At 46.9% G+C, this 8,069-nt stretch overlaps 1 long non-coding RNA gene across 1 annotated transcript; it reads left to right on the plus strand.

Moving 5' to 3' along the window:
* Positions 1-2,563: 2,563 nt before the first annotated feature.
* On the plus strand, positions 2,564-4,479 carry LOC135907226 (uncharacterized). The gene is made up of 3 exons (XR_010565937.2): positions 2,564-2,888; positions 3,712-3,823; positions 4,032-4,479. It is a non-coding gene; the product is annotated as an uncharacterized lncRNA (long non-coding RNA).
* The last annotated feature ends 3,590 nt before the right edge of the window (positions 4,480-8,069 follow it).

The raw sequence follows: 8,069 nt of genomic DNA on the forward strand, positions 1-8,069 counted from the left end.
GCTCAGCCTACTTTGGCATTGCGGCAAGCGTTTACTCGTTTGGGCATAGACACGTTTTGTGTAATCATTGCTCTAAAGCTGTACAAATGGTCTATTTGCTCTGCAATTTTTATTTTTATCATGCTGGGTTAAAGACCCACTTTTCATTGGCATCTGCACCACATTTCTCCCGATATGTAATTTTGCCTTGGTGGTTCATGACATCTTCACGTAGAGAGAGTTCTGCAAAGTATCAGATGTGCATTGTTCTACTGCTTAAGAATTAGAGCCCCATTATGAGACGAAAATATACAATTTATCCATCCAGAATAACGCCGCCCCCCCCAAAAAAAGAAGATGCACTAAACCTCTGGCACATGCATCGACAGTGAACAAAGCAAACAATCTGAAGTATTTGCTTCATGCAAGCCAACACACTAAGATCCTCAATGCATTTTCATTTCACCACAAATGCATAGGCACAACCGGCTTGGCGCAACATCCACATCTCGCGCTGCAACAAATTGTGCAATGCCTCGCTGTTTCATAGTGCGGCCGATAGATTACGCATGACCAAAATTCAGCATTGTGCATACTTAGTAACTTCACCAATGAAGAATCCCAAGTTCTTTATGAGATTAGGATTCATAGGTTACTTCACACAATTTGTGATATCCATTTATCTATTTATGCTTAAATAACCTATTTCCCAAGAAAGTGAGCCATTTGGAAGGCACCCTGACAGACAATTAGAACAATCGGCAAAAAGTGATCAACCAGCGAAAAAGTCTGTTAATCACAGTAACGCTGACATTGAAGGCGCCTTAATTCCTACGTACGTTCCGTCGACACGCCCAACTACGTTCGTAATGTTCCCACGAAGTAGGAAGCATTCTTTTATATATGCCCGCTCCGCCGCAGTATTCTGGAAAGCTAGCCACAGCTTACGCACTGCCGCATCGATAAGCGCGTCAGACACATCTCTGACACAGTTGCTAACAGTAGTTTGATGGCGTCCAATGTAACGCTCGGCGCCGACGCTTCCCTGAAAACTCCCAGTCCCGTAGAAACGGAGGGCACAGATGACTTGCTCTACGACGGTGAGCGAATGAAGCCCGCCACGCTGTCTCCGCAGACGAGAGTCTTCGCCTAGCTCGTCACACAGCCAGCACACTGATGTCTTCGACAGGCGAAAATGACGCTGAAACTCCCCGTCGGTCATGCAGGTGAACGGGTCCGGACGGTCAGAGTGACGCTTGCTGCAGCTGGATGCAATGAAACAGGTTGCTGCTGCCGCCGCCATGTTCCCGAGTTGAACTCGGAGGGGGTTTCGCGATGTACGAGTTTAGCACGAGTTCGCCTGTCAATCAAAACCAGAGGTCACGCCCCGCGCGAGGCTTGTAACTATTGCGCGCGCACCCACTACAGTTGGGCCACGCCCAACTTATATTCCGGCAACAGCGACGCGGTGTCGAGCTGAGAGGCATCAACAATCTTGACCGCCGACACAAAACACGCACAACGCACTGTCATCGGTGATGTACTGAGCACCACTACCAAAAACAAAGCGTTGACTGTCGCTGGCTCATGCATACATCTCGGACTGAGATGGCCGCACAACATGGTTTCATTGCCTGCATTGTGGCGCGTAGCGCACAGTAAATAATTATCGGCACGTCACTGTAGCTGCTTGCAAGGCGTCGATGCGTCGAGGGGGACGACGATGCTGAGGAGTGCAGTTGTTTGAGATGGCTGCTCTGTCATCGGTGATGAAACGGAGCCACAGTGTCGTAAAGACGATCAGCGTCCGAGAATCGCTCGCTCTTCTAGACCCAGTGCCATGGCATTTCTTCATCACAAGCACTGCGCACTCAACAGTTCCAACACCTCTCTCCGTTCGAAACCTGATATCATAACTGCACACAAGAGCCCTCACCTGCCAAAATGCGAGTGCTGCGGTGTCGTTACGATATCCATCTGCGATCGCTGCTGGCTCCAGCAGAGGTAATCCGCAAGCACCTTCGACCGCACAACACACTCATATACTGCGCACATGCGCTCAGAGGCGCCTTCACTGGGCAAGCGATGACAAGCGATGAATTGTGTCGCTGGGGCAGCACGCACTTTTCGCAATGTATCGCAGAGGCTTCGCGCACAAAGATAAACAGGTACATTTTCACTGAACTGCGTCACTACGCACTCCAAAATAACATACCACCATTTGGCAGCGACAGCTGTTGTGTCGTTTTTAGTCGGTAAAGCGGGGGCCTTAATTGCCTAGTGAAGCGCCTGCGATGAACAGCCGTACCGCGGCGCTGCGTTTCTATTCCCCTAATAGAGAAAGAGTGGCCAGGGGTGGCACACTCTCAAGTTCAACTAATGGCCACAGAGGGCGAAAAAATCGACCGCGCGGCGCTGCTAAAGAAACAGGCATAGTACGCCGATTAAAAAGGTTCCCCGTTGAGCGCATTATCTCCCGCTAGAGGCGCCGTAGTAAGGGCAATTTTAACCTTCAAACTTTCTTCGACAGTAAACGAAGCGTTTTTATCGCATGATAAAGACTACAAAAGTATAATTCCTAATTTTACATTGTACTTTTCATTACCAACTTTGTTGTTTTTTGTCATTTTAAACGCAAAATAGCGTTCAGCATCATCGACCTCCCACGTGACCTCTGGCCTGGATTTAAAATTTTTACCGGTATGTTCGCGTGCACGGCAGGTACGGATTCCTTGGTTCGTACATTGGTTGGTTAATTTGTGCTAACACCAGTTTATTGCGCTTCGATATCTCGCGTTATTTAACTTGGGGTGTAAGCCTGAAAGCTAGGTTTCAGTCGTGAGCCATGTGGAACACGTCTGCATCGAAATGGGAGCCGGGTCCTGCTGCGACTGGGGACAGCAATACCGGTGAGTCGTTTAACATCACTGCTTCAATCGCTATGTAATTTATTCGTCTCGTTAACTTACAGGCGGAGGTAAGTTAACGAACTAGATGCTGCATTACATAAGGGCAGTCAGGACCCTCCGTTGCTGTTTCCGAAATAAACTTTCAGTTGCGGGACCATCATTATGCACACATTCACGAAAGAGAAACGATATCGGAACGCGCGTCACATTTTTCATCTCGTTTTAGCCGTAGCCATAAGTGACTGAGTTGCCTTATCAATATATTTTTTTTTCGAGTCCGCCGGCAACTTCTTTCGTTCACAGAACCGAATAACCTTTTGATAAACTGAAGCTTGAATTTAATGTATTAAACAGCTGCACACATGATAATTCACCCATATTTCGTACCTGTTGGTTCCAAATGTTCTTGCTGTTCAGTTTGGCTTACCTCAGGACATCTATTTTTGCAGTAGTGAAGCGGTGCATCACGTTCATGCACAAAAAGAATGCATCAATTCTAATAGCTTCACGTCTTTCATCTATTTGCTTGTGAAATCAGCAGTGTGATCTCTTCTAGTGTATAAACGAGCGCACAAATGTTCTTATTTGTGATCTTAATAATACTTAAGCTGTTGACATGCATTGTAGTTACGCAGACATCGATTTTACGGAGAGTAACCATATTTATTTACCATGCTGCTTAAGCGCCCTAGAACAAACAGTGTACATTTGCATGTGTTCTGTAGTCACAAACCGTTGCAATGTATATGTCGCACCGTTTCGCATTTTATATTGCAAAATTGTGCTTATTCAATTTCTGATGCAGTCAAAATTTCTGTTCCAGACATGCAGTAATGCGGATGGCACCAGTATAAAGCAACACACTCCATGCACTAAACAGAAGCTGCTGCCTGCTACAACAAGGTCATTGTGTGGACTTTGGCTGCTACTACAAGGTAAACAACACCTGGTTCAGAAATAAATATGCCTGATATATGCTGTATTGGCTTGCTAGTCTTGAGATACATGTCATTTGTTTGTAGCAGACGATATGAACATTTGTTCATGTTTACAGTTCAGCATAAATAGTTCGAACATAAAAGAAAACACTACATGAGTTTGGATAATTGCTGTATCTCATGTGCCATTGTTTTGCCCCAACAGAGTCTGTGCCAAGTACATCTTGGTCATCACGGGAGCCCCCATCTACACCAACAGGAAGGGGCTGGAGCTGAATTCACAAGACCACGAACAAAGAAGCCATTCCAGAATTATTTGGATGAGATATCAAGTCTACGGATGACTGTTTCAAGAGTGAAAAGAGCCTACGCCATCATTCCACCAGCACGGATATTGGCCGAGTCATCCAGGTACCTCAACAACAAAAATTATTTGTCTTCAGATGTACCTGCAACCTCTGAACAAGCACAGACGACGCTGGCTAAGAGTGTTCTGTCAGCTTGCCCTTCCTTAGGGAGCTCCCTGGCCTTGCCAATTCTTGCCAAGTATAATTTTGTTTCAATGAATGCACGCTTCTTCATTCCACACTTTTGTTAGAGATCATTCCTATTCCTCATACAAACATTAAAGGTCAACCGATTCTTTGCTCATACTTAATGCCAGTCACTGTCTAGTAGCATAACATATGTGTAGCAGTTCTTTCTAGTGTATGTTGCCATGTGCAATTCCTCTCCTGAAATAGCTGATGCGGCATTGGCGTGTGTCTTGCATTAACCTTTACACTGTGTGCTATGTAGCATTTAACTTTTGTTAATGTTTTTGGCTTTCAATGCTTGCAAGGTAGAGTGGCTTCTTTCTTGAATGCAAGCTTTCTCATTCCCATATTGAATTCCTAGTCTCATTCAGGATTGCTATTCTTGCTCGACAGCCTGTGTTTTTGTGCAAGCTACATTGAAGAGATTGATTGCAGAATATGGTTTCGGCGCTGTGCGACTTGGTACTTGTCACCGTGTTACGTTTCTCATATGTGGGAGCCTGGTCAGTTGCATTGGGAAACAGTCTCTCGAGGCAAGCACCTGCTCCTACAGTCTGCACAGTGACATAGACTGCGAATTTACACGCACCGTGGTTGGTGCTCCCCGTTCCGTCCTTTCCTGCTGCTGCCGTGTGCAAATTTTGCTTGTGGCCTTCCTCAGCCATGATTTGGCGTCAACGGAGACTCTCATACATAATTACATGGTTCTAAGTGTATGAAGTTGATATCCACATTTGTGGAAAGGCCTGCAAAATAGTTATGTCCACAAAACCGACCATGTCCATATATGGAGAATGTGGCGGACCAAGTGTGAGTTACACATTAGTGGCATGCAATAGAACAAAAAGAAACATGCAGGTTGGAAAGGCGGTAACGCTAATATGCCGGGCACTCCATGTCGCTGTTGGCTGTGGCAGCAGATGCTTGCGTCACCCGATTGTTTCGCAATGCAAGTTGCTCATATTTAACGCCGACTGTCGATACTAACACGTGGGACACACTGTCCAATCTGCTTGTGCTGCTGGTTGTTGCTTGTTACCAGACCGCAGTGTGCGACGAAGGCAAGCGCTATGCCTACAGTCGGACGGTTGAATGTGCCGCAAACAGCCCATGTGCGTGTATGCTCACTGTTGTCATGTAGATCGCAGCCAATGCATAGTGCCAATGTATAGATTGAGCGTTATGTTAGAGTATGCTGAAGTGATTTGATTACATAATCTTGTTTCAATGTTGTCCCACTTGGTCATGGTTGCCATGTTACATTTCTGGGATGTGGCAGCCTGTTTAGTTGTATTGGCCAACAGCCTCTCGAGGTAAGCACCTGCTCCTGCAGTCCACACAGTGACACGAACTCCTTGTTTACATGTACTGTGATTGGTGCTCCCTGTTTGTCCTTTCCTGCTGCAGCCATGGGTAAAGTGTGCTTGTGGCCTTCTTTGTACATGATTTGGCGTGAACAGAGACTATCATACATGATTACATGGTTTGAAGTGTATGAAGTTGATATCCACATGGGTGGAAAGGCCTGTAAAAGTGGCTGCGAATTGGCGATTCCCACAAAACAGACCACATCCATATTGAGAGCAGGTGGGGCACCAAGTGTGAGCGACACATTAGTGGCCACTGAAAGAACAAAAAGAAACGTGCATGTAGGAAAGGAGGTAACACTAGGATGCCAGGTAGTTCACGTCGCTGTGTTGGCTATGGCAGCAGGTGCCTGCGTCACCCGATTGATTTGCAGTGCAAGTTACGGTGACTGTCATTGCAAACAGGTGGGGCACTGTCCAATCTGCTTGTGCTACTGGTTGTCACTCGTTACTAGACCACCATGTGCGACGTAGGCAAGCACTGTGCCTGAAGTCGGATAGCTGAATGTGCTGTATGCAACTTGTAGTGCGTGAATGCCCACTGTTGTCATGTGGATCTTAGCCAATGTACAGTGTATTGTCTGAACCTTATGCGGTGATTGAATGCAGAGTCTAATTTGATAATGGTCGCCGTGTTATGTTTCTTCGATGTGGCGACCTGGTTAGCTGCATGGGCAACAGTCTCCCGAGGTAACCATCTGCTCCTGCAGTCCACACAGCGACAAAGACTCCCAATTTACATGCACCGTAGTTGGTGCTCTCCCCATTCGACATTTCTTGCTGCAGCCGCCGGCCGATTATGTTTGTGGGCCTTCATCGGCCGTGATGTGGCGTGAGCGGAGACAGCACACGTTATTACATGGTCCGAAGTTGATAGCCACATGGGTGGAAAGGCCTGCAAAAGTGGCTGCAAAATGGTGATGCCCACATGGAGAATGTGGGGCACCAACTATGAGTTGCACATTAGCGGCCCCCGAAAGAACAAAAAGAAACGTGCAGGTTGGAAAGGCGGGAACGCTAAAATGCCGTTTAGTTCATGTCGCTGTGTTGGTTGCGGCAGCAGATGCCTTGCGTCACCCGATTGCTTCGCAATGCAAGTTACGGCGACTGTCAATGCAAACAGGTGGTGCACTGCCCAATTTACTTGCGCTACTGATTGTCGCTCGTTACCAGATCGCCATGCGCGGCGACGAAAGTGAGCAGTTTACGAGCTCGCGTTAATGGTTTCAGCGCATCTCGACATGCAAATTTTATTTCTGATCTTGTATGAGAAGGTGCACTGGTTTTATTCTGCCAATAAAGTCGCACGTCCTGTTCACTCACTTGTGGCTTGTTTGTATGGGCGTCAGTAGAGGCTCTTTAGTCTCCTGGCCATTAAAACGCGGCAGCTGAGGCATGCCGCAAAGCCAGCGAGGCGAACACGGCGCGTACCACCGTACGCCACCGCTGTAAAGCGGCCATATTGAATAGTGTACTAAAAAAAAGCATTTCCGCTTCCTGTTTAAGTAGCGCCATCTGTCGGGTTCCCCACTAAGTTCCATGCGCTGCCGCTTCTTATTTTCGAACCACTGTGGAAGGTACAGTTTCCCTTCTCTAAAGTTGTTCTTTATTCTATGGAGTGGCCATGACTCTTCATGGATCAAGGGGCTCTATTCTGGACACGCATGGCGGCTGCACGGCCGCCATTATCCGCCATGTTTACTCTCTGATTGGCTGTCGAGAGGTCACGTGTTTTGAAATTTGTGCCGGGAAGCGGAAGTTTTGCGAAATGTCATTTTGCGTTTTCATCAAGATGACGAAACGTGACGTGGAGCTGCAAATTTTATGGACTAATACATTTTTTTGCTCCTTGGCAGATATATGGTGATGTTAGCGCTTCAAAAAGAATGTGAGCGGTAGCGTGCAAAAGCCAGTGCAATGCATCTGCAATTGCGCGAATATGTGGTGGCGATTCAAGATATGCGCCATGCCAGCTTGCTGATTGGCTGAAGGAATATCTCGTAGGGAGCGTCACAGGAAGGGCTGTTTCGTAAACGTCATTTTGACGATGCGTGACGTTGCGCAGGGTCGCCATTGCTGAGATTTTCCGCCATAATTTTTGCTGCGGCGAGCCGCGCGAATTATGCTAATGGGCAGCCATATGCAATGGCAGCCAAGAGGAATGCGTATCGCCACATTTTCCCCGTCGTTTGGCACCACGAAAATCTTTTGTTCATAACGCGTGCTCATTGTATTTGCATCGCTCTCGGGTGGTGCTGGCATTTGTGTTTTGGGCCATCGTTTTTTAAAAGAACGCGTTTATACGAAATAATATTGGTTGAATATAGCAAACTTTCAGCA

Source organism: Dermacentor albipictus, chromosome 1, assembly GCF_038994185.2.
Source record: "Dermacentor albipictus isolate Rhodes 1998 colony chromosome 1, USDA_Dalb.pri_finalv2, whole genome shotgun sequence".
Taxonomy (NCBI): domain Eukaryota; kingdom Metazoa; phylum Arthropoda; class Arachnida; order Ixodida; family Ixodidae; genus Dermacentor; species Dermacentor albipictus.